Here is a 13,585-nt window from a genome sequence, read left to right on the forward strand (position 1 = left end):
GTACCCTGACCTTTCTGTTTTTGCAGAGCAAGGGAAGGCCCTTGCCTCCGTTTTGTCCTGTTCAAATTCTATCCATCCTTTAAGGTTGAATCCAATGCTGCTTCTGCAGTGGAAAGAACATGGCGTTTGGAATTAGAGGACCCTGTCTTGGATCCCAATGCTATCAGGTAACTAACATAAGCTTTTGGAGCTTGAATTTCCTCATTTACAAAATGAAGACATTGGACTAGATGGCCTCTGAGGTCCTTTCCAGCTAGCTATAAATCTGTGATCCTATAGTTCCCATTCAGTAATGGCCTCTTCTTCCTTGATTTTTTTTAAATTTTAAATTGTTTTCTTATTTTTATAAATTTATTTTTTATTTTTAGTTTATGACACTGAGTTCCACAAGTTTTGGGGTTCCAAATTTTCTCTCCCTCCCTCTCCTCTCCCCTACCGCACAAGAAAGCGTGTAATCCAATGTAGGTTCTACATATACCTTCACATTGAACTTATTTATGTAGTAGTCCAGTTGTAAAGAAGAATTATAACCAAAGAAATGAATCATGAGAAAGAAGAAATGAAACCAAAAAAGAAGGGGAAAAAAAAGAGAGGCAAAAAGTTTGCCTCAATCTGCATTCAGACTCCATAATTCTTTCTCTGGATGTACATAGCTTTATCCATCATGAGTCTTTTGGAACTGTCTTTGAACCTTGCATTGATAAGAAGAGTCAATTCCATCAATGTTAGTCTTTACAGATACCATGTGTCTGTAATAGTGTATAATGATCTCCTGGTTCTGCTCCCCTCACTCAGCATCAGTTCATATATGTCATTCCAGGTTATAATGAAGTGCATCTGCTCAGTAATATTCCATTACATTCATATACCACAATTTGTTTAGCTATTCCCCAATTGATTGGCATCCCCTTGGTTTCCAATTCTTTGCCATCACGAAAAGAGCTGCTATAAATATTTTTGTATATATGGGCTCCTTTCCCATTTGTGTGATCTCTTTGGAATATAGCCCTTGAAGTAGTATTGCTGGGTCAAAGGGTATGCACATTTTTATAGCCCTATGGGTATAGTTCCAAATTGCTCTCCAGAATGGCTGGATCAGTTCACAACTCCACCAACAATGCAACAATGTTCCAATTTTCCCACATCCTCTCCAGCATTTATTATTTTCCTGTTTTGTCATGTTAGCCAATCTGACAGGTGAGATGTAGTACCTAAGAGTTGTTTTGATTTGCAATTCTCTATACAATAGTGATTTAGAGCATTTTTTTCATATGACTATAGATATCTTTAATTTCTTCCTCTGAAAACTGCCTGTTCATATCCTGTGACCATTTCTCAATTGGGGAATGACTTGTATTCCTATAAATTTGGCTCAGTTCCCTGTATATGTTAGATGTGAGGCCTTTATCAGAGACACTGGTTGTAAAGATTTTCTCCCAATTTTCTGCTTCCTTCCTAATCTTTGTTGCATTGGCTTTGTTTGCATAAAAACTTTTCCATTTAACATAATCAAAATTATCCATTTTTCATTTTGTAATTCTTTCCATCTCTCATTGGGTCATAAATTCTTCCCTTTCCTGTAAATTTGACAGGTAAACTATTCCTTGCTCTCCCAAATTGCTTATAGTATCAGCCTTTATTCCTAAATCATAAACCCATTTTGACTTTATTTTGGTATATGGTGTAAGATATTGGTCTATGCCCAGTTTCTGCCATACCATTTTCCAAGTTTCCCAGCAGTTTTTGTGAAATAGTGAATTCTTAGCCCAGAAGATGGATTCTTTGGGTTTATCCAAGAGTAGATTGCTATAGTCATTGATTACTGTGCCTTGTGTACCTAACCTATTCCACTGACTCACCACTCTGTTTCTTAGCCAGTACCAAGTAGTTTTGATGACTGCTGCTTTATAGGACAGTTTAATATCTAGTATGGCTAGGCCATCTTCCCTAGCATTTCTTTTCATTAATTCCCTTGATATTCTGGATCTTTTGTTTTTCCAGATGAATTTTGTTATTATTTTATCCAGCTCTGTAAAATAATTTTTGGTATGGCCCTGAATAAATAAATTAATTTAGGTAAAATTGTCATTTTTATTATATTAGCTTGGCCTAACCATGAGCGACTGATGTTTTCCCATTTATTTAGATCTGACTTTATTTGTGTGAAAAGTGTTTCATAATTAGGTTCATATAGGCCCTGGGTTTGTCTTCACAGGCAGACTCCGAAATATTTTATAGGGTATACTGTAGCTTTAAATGGGATTTCTCTTTCTATCTCTTGCTGTTGGGCTTTGTTAGAAATATATAGGAAAGCCAAGAATTTGTGTGGGTTTATTTTATATCCTGCAACTTTGCTAAAGTTTTTAATTATTTCAAGTAGTTTTTTACTTGATTCCCTAGGATTCTCTAAGTAAATTATCATATCATCTGCAAATGGTGATACCTTAGTTTCTCCTTTGCCTATTCTAATTCCTTCAAATTCTTTTTCTTCTCTTATTGCTAAAGCTAACATTTCTAGTACCAAATTGAATAATGGGGGTGATAATGGACATCTTTGTTTCACCCCTGATCTTATTGGAAATTTATCTAGCTTATCCCCATTACATATAAAGCTTGCTGATGGTTTTAACTAGATGCTACTTATAATTTTAAGGAAGACTCTATTTGTTCCTATGCTTCTAGTGCTTTTAATAGGAATGGATGTTGTATTTTTATCAAAAGCTTTTTCTGCATCTATTGTGGTAATCACATGATTTCTGCTAGTTTTGTTGTTGATATGATCAACTTTGCTGATAGTTTTCCTAATATTAAACCAGCCTTGCATTCCTGGAATAAATCCTACCTGGTCAAAGTGTATTATTCTTGTGATAAGTTGCTGCAATCTTTTTGCTAGTATTTTATTTAAAATTTTATCATTAATATTCATTAGGGAAATTGGTCTATAATTTTCTTTCTCTGTTTTGACTCTTCCTGGTTTAGGTATTTTCCTCCTTCATTTTAATGCATACCTGGTTTATACCTCACTTTTTCAGTGATAAAAAATGCAGAATGTAGGTCTCTTGAAGTCAAGAATCACTTCCTTTTTGTCTTTGGACTATCCCTTTCACCTAGTGCTATAACTAGTATCTGGTGGGTATTTTAATGAATGCTGATTGAATTAAATTGATCACATATCCTTTTGCATTTATAACTTTATCTGGTTTTACCCTCTAGTTGGTTAGCCCTAAGAGATCATAAACTGTGTTTAGTTTGTCTTTGTGTGTTCTTCTCGTGTCTATCATAAGATTTTCCCTGCAGTAGAAATTTAACAAATATTTCGTTAAGTTGTTGGACCTAAGCACCATAATAAAATTGATTCTCTTGAAATGTTGCAACAGTGGGGATAAAATGGAGATGAAAATGCCCTTTATCCATTCCCTGAAATAGCTCTTAGTGAACACAGTAGCTGGTTAAATATGGGGCAGCTTCTAGGGTGAAGTGCCACAAACACTAGACTGAACAACAAAATGCCTGAATTCTGGACCGGCCTAGATCTTTGTGACTTTACCCAAGAACTTGAACCTTTCTAAGCCTCTATTTCCTTCTTTATAAAATGAGGCCTAGATCATCTCTAAGAATACATTTCTTGTCTAGACTCGAGAATTGTAGGGAATTCCAGTGAAGGCCTTCCCTCTACCAATTCAGATGAGCAACAAGATTTTACAGAATTTTGTGGTGCATTTCAACAAATCCTGTTTACCTGAAGCATAAGGGTTTGAAAGTGGTTTATTCCTCCTCATATAGTCAGTAATAAGACTTAAATCCAGGTCTTCCAGGGTCCAAGTCTAATCCTATATCCACTATTCCATAATGTAGCCCCTTAGGGGCTGTCAATGAAATAAGCACTAATTCAGAGAGATCTCTTACCTTGGAAATAACAGTCAAGTTATATCATACCAGTATAGTGCTAAGAGGTTGAGTATCTCCTCTCCACCCAACAAAGCCTGAGTAGGAAAGCAGAGAAGGTATCCATTTAAACATATCAAGACAGCAGGGAGTGGGGCCCAGGAAGGTTCTAAGGTTGAGTAGAGTTATTCTCACCTTGTCTTGGTGAAAAAAAAAATAGGACTGCTTTGCTACCAATAGAAAAATCTCTATTCCAACCCCAATACTTCTCCAGCACCTATGTCTGCAAACAAGAATAGTAAGCTTCTCTCCTCTTCTTTCAAAAGGATGCACGTAGGCTAACCTCATGCTTCAAGAAACTGCTAGTAGCCCGCTGGCATAGTGGAGAGAGTGCTGGAGTTAGGAAGACTTGAGTTTAAATCTTACCCGAGTCACTTACTAACCATATGAGCCCTATAACAAGTCACTCAACTTCTCTAATTGTCAATTTTCCTAACCGTAAAATGATGATAATTATTAGCACCTTCTTCCCAGGTTTGTTTTGAGGATCAAATGGAATGATATACGTAAAGCACTTTGCAAACCTGTAGTGCCAAAGCACTATATAAATTACGTTGTGGTTATTTGTTATAGTAATTATTATTCCTCTCTGATAACCTTGGTCTTAGAAACAGGAAGACCTAGTGTGAAATCTCACTTCTGAACTTTAATCCCCATGTGACCTTGGGCATGCCATTTAACCTGAGCCTCAGGCAATTGTTTAAGATGGCACGTGGGAGATGAGTTGGGATCTGCCTTTGGAAGAGACAGTTCTCAAATGCATGAAATCACAGGTACTTGATTTATTAAGGTATCATTATTAGTTCTCCACCAAAAGACTTTTTTGAGTCATGGAGGTGACCCTGGGTTCTTAAAATCACAGTGTAGGACAAGCTCTGCTAGGTCCCATGAAGGTTGAAAGGCTCATCACCAAACAATGATTAGGGATGAGGGGAGGATTGTTGTTTGTTGGTGTTGTTTGTCCTTCATTCTGGAAGAGGACCATGACATCATAGAGGTGATGCCAAGATATGTATGTGAATTGGATTTAAATGAGGGAGGGTTGTGCAAAGTCACCAGTCTCACTTTCTCCTCTGGAGGCATCTGGGTCCAGTGGCCAGATACATGTTGGATGATTGGAGATGGCCTCCTGTGGGGGAAGGAACACAAGTGATTAATAAGGTAGTCCACTAAGGCAGTGAAGGATTCTGGGAATTCCCACTAAGATGAAATGATGAATCCTAAGCGTCATCATTTTCAACACCACCAATGTTGTCATCATTATCAGTTATCGATATCTTCAATATCACTGGAACTCAAGAGTGTTTCAAAGGGTGGGTAAAGAAGTAAAATCTAACTCGAAAAATAAAATAAAACAAAACAATTCTCATTATAGTGAATGATGGCTTATAAATAATCAGGTACTTTCACACAGCCTTATTGTGTGGTTGTTGCCATATGGTATTAAAATTTGGAGAGAGAGGGGCAAAGCAAATGGAACTGAGATTGTTCTGAATATGGAGACAAAAATACATAGTTTTTTTTAAATCTCCCCACCCCTCCCTGAATCCCCTTTACTTATTGCTTTTCTTTCCTGTGTTGTTGAATGAGACAAAGGAAAAACCTAAAACACTTGAGATGCTATTCTGGATTTGACCAGCAACCTGAGCTTTGGATAGACTCAAGAGGTTAGCCCATATTTGCCCTTCCTTATAGTCATTTGTATGCTGATACCATAAGATATTGAAGGCTACCTGCAGGCCACTAGGGAGAAAGAGCACAGAAGTTTAAATACATTCTCTTCAGTCTTAATTTAAAACTCTCCACAATCTGCAAACCCTTCACCTACCTTTTCCAGAACCTTCGTAACCTTGCCTTTCACAAACTCTGTGTTCAATTTAATTCCAAACACATGTATTGAATGCCTACTATGGGTAATGTCCTCATAAACTACATTATTGAGGAAGGGAGAGGAGAGTAAGGGGACAAATACAATTTGTACATGTAAATACAGTGCATATACATAAGTATTAAAAGTAATTTCAAATGGATGAAATCATCAAAGGCTGAGCAATCAGGAGAATTGTTTTATAGGAATTGGGAACTGAAGCTGTACTTTGAAGGAAATGTCAGGGGGAAGGTCTGTGAGGTGAATGTGGGGATGAAATATATCCTAAATATAAGGGACAATTCCTGCAAAGGGAAAGAAGTAGGAAAAGGAATATTGTGTGTGGGAAGAGTTTGTAGGACACTGATTAGAAAGGAGAGTAGGTAATATGAAATATGAAATATAATATGAACATAATATGAAATATGATAGAAATAATATGATGAAATGATATGAAGTACGATGGAGATAATGTGAAAATAATATAATATGAAATATGATGGAAAAGGTAAGTAGAATCAAGACTGTGAGGAGCCTAAAATTTCAAACTGAGTACTTCCTATTTTATAGTATAGGCAATAAGTGGGAATTTTAGATTCTTTGAATGTGTGTTCAGGGTGAGGGGGCAGGTAAGGTCACATTTTAAGGTGTTTGGGGAATATCTAGAAGAGGCCATTGGATTTAGATTGGAGAATGTACTTTCAATTGAGTGGTGAGTTCAGAAGCCAGATTACAAGGGATTTAGAAGTGAGAAGAGAAAAAAAAAAACAAAACTAGAGACAATGAGGCTCTGTGGCACAGTACAAAATGTTACCAGTCGGAGGATCTTAGTCTGAAACCTGGCTCTGCTACTTGCTGCCTGTGTGACCCTGGGCAAATCCTTTAATCTGGGTTGCAAATCTGAATCAGTTTCATCCTCTATAAAATATAGGGGTTGGGCAATGTGGTGAGAACAGTACCTTAACCCTTACCCCCATGAGAATTAGGCCAGTTTTTCCTTAAAAGGTATGGAGAGTGTCCTTGAGACTTGATTGGCACAAGGGACTAAAGTCCCAGCTGTTAACATCACTTACTTATCGCCTGAGTGTGAAATAACCATAAGGAGCTTCCACGCCTCTACTGTTTATCTGGCAAGCCATAATGGACAATTCAGGTAAGATAGTTTCAAGTAGCTGAATCAACTTGGGGGTATCCTCAGTGCATATACTTATGAAATATCTTCCTTCAACGACAAAGCAGATTCCCTTTTGTTACCTACTGAATGACCTGTAAGTGCCTCATTTCATTCCATTATCAAACTTGAATAATTGGGGGCCTAGATTGAATTAAGCCCATCTTGGAACAGACTACATAACCTCTAAGGTTCCTTTCCATTTATATATCTATAATACTTTTAAAACTCATGAATGTGAATGACCTTTTCTAGGATCCTGGAGTGAAAAGGGCAAGAGATACATTTTCTGAACAAGCTGGACTTCTATCCCCCAGTATCAGCATCCCATCTCCTGCCTTAAAACTGGGACTTGAAGGAAAGAAAAGATTCTTTTAAGAATGAAGTGGTGATATGACATAGGCATGTTAGGTGGCCTGTGTGGAACAAGGTGGGAGGGAGAAAGAGGAAAATAAGACATGGCTTGTGGTCTAATCTGCCTTGGATATAGAGTGCATAAAAAGTGTGGAGACAGTATGAAATAACCTTGGTTGTAGTCAGATGTGGGAGGGAGGTATTTAAAATCCATGATAATATCATGGAAATATATTTAAATAGTCTTTTAAGTTTTAGAATACAATCATCTAACAACAGCTCTATGAAATAGGCAGGGCACAGAATACCCTCATTTTACTGATTATAGCAGTTCAGAGATGTTCAGTGACTGTCCATGATCACATAGCTACTTATTCAAAATGTGAAGCAAGAATCTGAATCCAGATCCAATTTAATGAGTCAGGAAAACCTGAGGTCAAATCCTAACTCAGACATTACTTTCTGTATAATGCTGAACAAGTAACAAATCATATAATATCTCTCTCTCTCTCTCTCTCTCTCTCTCTCTCTCTCTCTCTCTCTCTCTCTCTCTCTCTCTCTTTCTCTCTCCCTCCATCTTTTTCTCTTCCCAAAATGTAAAACTCTGTATTAAAGGTAGCTTAGGTGGTGCAGTGGATAGAGTGCTTGGTGCTGGGTCTGAAGTCAGGAAGACTCATCTTCATGAGTTCAAATCTGACCTCAGATACTCACTAACTGAGTGACCCTGGGCAAGTGACTTAACCTTGTTTGCCTCAATTTCCTCATCTGTAAAATGAGCTGGAGAAAGAAATGGCAAACGACTCCAGTATCTTTGACAAGAAAATCCCAAATGGGATAATGGAGAGTCAAACACAATTGAAGAATGACTAAACAACAGGTATTATAGTCTCTTCTTGGCAATGCGATCTTGGAGAGAGGACCATTAAAATTAAAGTTTGGATGGTTATCTCATACACATATGATAGCAATATTTGAATACAAGTATACTTGATGGTCTAGAATTTGAAATGTCTGAATGGGAATATCTTCCTCCATCACCTTATAGTAGCTGCCTTAAAGAGTAACCTGGGGCTCAGGGAGATTCACACAGTTCATAAGAATCAGAGGGAAAATTTGAAGCCATATCTCCCCAAATCCCAAGCCCATCACTCTATCCATTTCACTGGATGGGTTGTCCTAGAAATAATTCTTTGCATAAATTAGTAGAGCCACACTTTGAAGATCTGACTTAGAGAAGTCATTCCCCTTACTCCAGGGAAGGATCATATAATAAATGGAATTAACATTTAATGTTGGCAAAGCACTTTACATATATTAACTCATTTTAGCCTCACCGCAACCCTCTGCCTACCCCATACCATTTCCATGGTCTACTTACCAATAATTTAACTTCTTTCTCTGGTGCCCAGTTCTGTCAGAAAAAATAAAAGAAGAAATACTAAAACTGTAATTCAGCACCAAGTATTGTGAAAAATATTTTGATAGTCCCAGGACAATCACAGAGTTAGATATGGACAAACTGGTAGAAATATTTGCTGAATACTAGGTCCTCCCTACACCCCTGCTGTTACCCAGATAGAATTCTGCAACAACTATTGATATGATAGAGCAGAAAACTTTTTTTCAATTTTTTTCTTATGAGCTCAATTATCTAAAAATACAAACATTCCAATATACACAGATGAACAAAAAGTTTTGTATATGAAACTGTGAATTTCTATTTCTTAAATGCATATATTAAAAATAAATTTATATTAATTTATATTAAATTTATATGAAAATTAATTTTCCCATTTGTGTCCTGCATTGAACAGCAGAGCACTATTAAGTACAAATTTGATTGACATGATGAATGGACCATATTTTTATCATTATTGTTCATTTCGCTATTGTGGTATTCCAATCCCCACCCCCCCAAACAATAACCATCCTCCACACATAGAGCTTTCCATATATACAATCAATGCTAGGGATTATGGGTGGGAGGTTGTCAAGGCAGGAAGTTATTATTATGGGATATTACAGGATATTGTGAGAGATTAAGGACACAGCCAATTTCATAACATTCTTCCAGCTGGAAAATGCTCGAAACATCTTTAGGTCTCAAGTTTGAACTCCTCTCACGTTTCCCCTTCCTCTCCTGCCTGCTGTTTCTCCCAGAATTGCCCTTATGCCCCCAATGTCTATATCTTTGTTCTGGTTACTGCTTTCCTGGTTTTTTAAAAACATTTAAAAAACCTAATCTTTTAATCCTATTGCTTTTTTATTTAATTTTGTGATCTAATAACACAATAAAAGGGTCCATATGAGGTAAGCTTCTGACAGTGATGTCTGTCATTTCCCAATTTCCTTTGTTGAAACTGCCACATCTTTTAGTGATTGTATCTCATCTGCATCCATGAGACCCCTTCGCCATATTCTTGGTACATCAATAATTCACTAACCACAATTGATCTTGCTTCTTCTCTATCCCCCTCATTTATGGCTGTCTTTGCTAGGAAACATGTTGGTTCTTTGAATTTGTCATATCTACTGATATGTGTCCTCAAATAGTCAATCAAGATATACCAATATCTCTCAAGCCTTTCCCTGGTATATCCCCAACCCTCTTCCTAACATCACTATTTAACCCTCTCTTCAGCAAGTCCTTCTTTCTGTTATTTGCCAAGTGAGGCAAAGATAGAAGCTGAGGTGTGCAGGAACCAGGTTAGCTGCTGAGAGCTGTGTTAAGTTTTCAGTGTGAGCATTTATACCTTAGCAATAGACAAATGCTACAAAATCAGCTCCTTCAATGGAAATAAGCTTAGATTTCACTGAAACCAGTGAGTGTCCTGAATCTTACTAGAGGCAAAATTCCCTGTTATCTCTAGAGAAATCTGGAAATGAGAGAAATGTTGAGGTGCTTTCTTTTAAAAATTTGCTATGATTCCCTTTAAAGTCTCTGTCTCTCTCTGTCTCTGTCTCTCTGTCTGTCTCTCCCCTCTCTGTCTCTCTCTTTGTCTCTCTGTCTCTGTCTCTGTCTGTCTCTGTCTCTGTGTCTCTCTCTCTCTCTGTCTCTCTCTCTGTCTCTCTCTCTCTCTCTCTCTCTGTCTCTCTCTCTCTCTCTCTCTCTCTCTCTCTCTCTCTCTCTCTCTGTCTCTCTCTCTCTCTTTCTCTCTCTCTCAGAGTTGGCAACCATGCAAGACCTATCTTGAAATCAGGAATAAAGAATTTCTCTCTTCCTCTCAAGCCATCTCTGACCCTATACAGACACACACCATCAAGTCAACATTCTCAGCATTCTTTCCACTGGTTAGAAGGCTCTCATGCAAAATGCTCTAGGCTTGGTTAGAAACCTGGGTTACCCTGAGAAAGGTATTTATTTCTTAGTAGTTTGAAGACAACTCTCTTGGATCTATGATCTACATTTTTCAGAGTCACCTAATTTATTTTTGGTGTAATTTTCCTTATAACATCTATTGTCCATCTTGAATAGATAAAACATAAGCCACTTGGAAACAGAAAGTGTTTTACTTCTGCCTTTGTATTCTCAGAACCTAGGATAAAGAATATGTAGAAGCCTTTCAATAAATACTTGTTGATTGATTAAACAAAGATACAGATGGTCTTCTAAATAACCATTTGTATATTGCTAATTCTTGCTCTGAAAGCATTACTCAAGGAAGGAGAAAATAAGAATTCATTGCCATGTACCAGGCACTGTCCTAAGCACTTTACAAATATTATTTTATTTGATCCTCACAAGAACTCTGAGAGGTAGGTGCTGTTATCCCCATTTTCCATTTCAGGAAATTGGGACACACAGAGGTTTAGTGACTTGCCCGGAGTCACATAGCTCTAGTAAGTATCTGAGGCTGGACTTGAACTCAGCACCCTGTCAACTGTACTACCTTGATGCCTCAAGGTGTAGAACATCATACTTTACGCCTTATAATAAAAGTGTAATTAACATAATTATGTTTCATTGTGACAATGGTTTATTGAACTATATGTTACTGTCCACCCCAGAAAATTCCAATTGACTATGTCACATAAAACATTAGCAAAAATCAGTGGCCTTGCAAATAAGGTAGTTTGTTTCTTGTTGACTCTATTGGAGTATAATCCAGGCTAGAAACGTTTTTGGGGGATGATTTTCTATCTTTTTCACACTGCCAGTCTTTTGTAGAATCTAATATGCAAAAACCAACAAACAAAAAAACCCAACTATCTTCCCTAACAACTGTGGAAATCTGCTAATTAAACACACACTCTCTCTCTCTCTCTCTCTCCCTCTCTCTCCCTCTCTCTCTCTCTCTCTCTCTCTCCAACAAACCAGTTTCTTGAAATATAACTGTTTTGTAACTGAACTGAGAATAGAACACACATCTTCTACTCCCAGAAAATTAAATATATATATGTATACGTATATATATATGTATATGTGTATATATATATATATATATATATATATATATATACACATACACACATACATACATATTTCCTGGGTCTCAAAATAAGTACTCAGGTTTCTAACCTGAAAGACAGCTATTTTTTAACCATGTGGAATGTAGCACTAAGAACAAGGTCTGTTACTAATGCCTCCTACTGACTCAGACCCAAATTAATGACATGCAGAAATCTAATCAATCTAATAGATTCTTATTTTAGTCTGTCCCTCAAAATAGGAAATTTATTATGTTTTAATGAATGATAGACAGCAGTGGAAGTATTAACACCATCTAGTACGATAATTTGTACTAGATCAGATATTTATAATAAGCATGATTTTAACATTGTCCTTTAAATATGACAATACTCCTTGGGTTGCACTTGAAAATGGATTTTGCTTTTTAAAGCACTCATTTCAATTTTACTTTGATGGGAGCCAAAGCACAGTCAATTATACACATTGGAGAAGTTTGATTAAAGATTACTCTCTGCGACCGACTTCTCTGTGGAGGTCGTTTTGGAAATTCTAATTCCACTGTATGGTTTTGGGGTGAAATCAGTGTGGTCTTAACAGACCCTGAAGTCTCCAAAAAGGCACTTAGGGAACAACTTGAGAAACTCAAGAGCAGTAAATCACTGCAGCCCAGATGGTATTCATCTCAAGATACCGAAGGGGGTGGTGGTAGCATGGAGTGTGAGAGAAATAGCAGGCAAACAGACAAGAACATGTAAAAATAGAAGCTCTTCTTTCCTTAAGGATCCATGAGACTGTAATCACCTTCTTTAAATTGGCAGCTCCATCATATGGATTGTCAACCCCTCAATTTTATCCTAACCTTCGGTGACTTCACAATGAGATCATATTCTTTTGGCAGGAGAGAGGGGGAAATTATCATTTATTTCCTCTTCATTGTACCCTTAAACATTTCAAGTTATCTGTATGTATGGTTATGTATCTATCAATGAATCTATCTATTCCCACCCCATATACATACACACACACACACACACACACACACACACACATATATATACACATAACACACACATATATATACATATATACACACACCACATAATGTATACACACATACACACATACATACATACATGTACATGTATACAATATATAAGCATGTAAATAAAATATATATCTGTATATACACACATACATATATGTATGTGTATATATGTGTGCTTGTGCGTGTGTGTGTATGCATGTGTGCATGTGTGTGTGTGTGTATCACACCAAAATGTCTCACAGGTTGTTCTCTCAGGATATCTGAAAGTAGCAAAGGTCTCTGTTTCCAACTTTATGGCCGTCAGGAAGTTCCTGTTTACTTTTGGTCTTTGGTTACCTCCTGATGGATCTTCATTCACGTCAATTATAGCTAGCATTCCTCTGCTGACCACAGTACCTGGGCTTATCCAGAAGGAAATTACAGAGATAACCCTTTGGAGAAGAAAAGGCTGGAGGTAATTACTCTAGCTCCAGGAGGGCAAATCTGGAAGAGTTATACCACCCAGGAGGAAATGGCTAGCTTGTTTAAGCTCTTGAAATACAAAGTCAATTTCCTACATTTTCCAGGACAATGGTAATTGCCAGAGATTATCATCTCCTTATTAACAGTCTGAATGGTGTAGCGGACGGATAGCCACCTTTGAGATGTTGAGAGTTAGGTTCCAGTCTTGCCTCAGAGACATGTGACCCTAGCCATTTATCCTCTCGGTGTCCCAGATCTAAGAATTTACATAGGAAGGGACAGTTATTCTACATTGGTATTCAGGGTTTCTTTACTAGAAATGCCCTGTGA

The sequence above is a fragment of the Trichosurus vulpecula genome, chromosome 7 (genome assembly GCF_011100635.1).
Source record: "Trichosurus vulpecula isolate mTriVul1 chromosome 7, mTriVul1.pri, whole genome shotgun sequence".
Lineage (NCBI taxonomy): Eukaryota > Metazoa > Chordata > Mammalia > Diprotodontia > Phalangeridae > Trichosurus > Trichosurus vulpecula.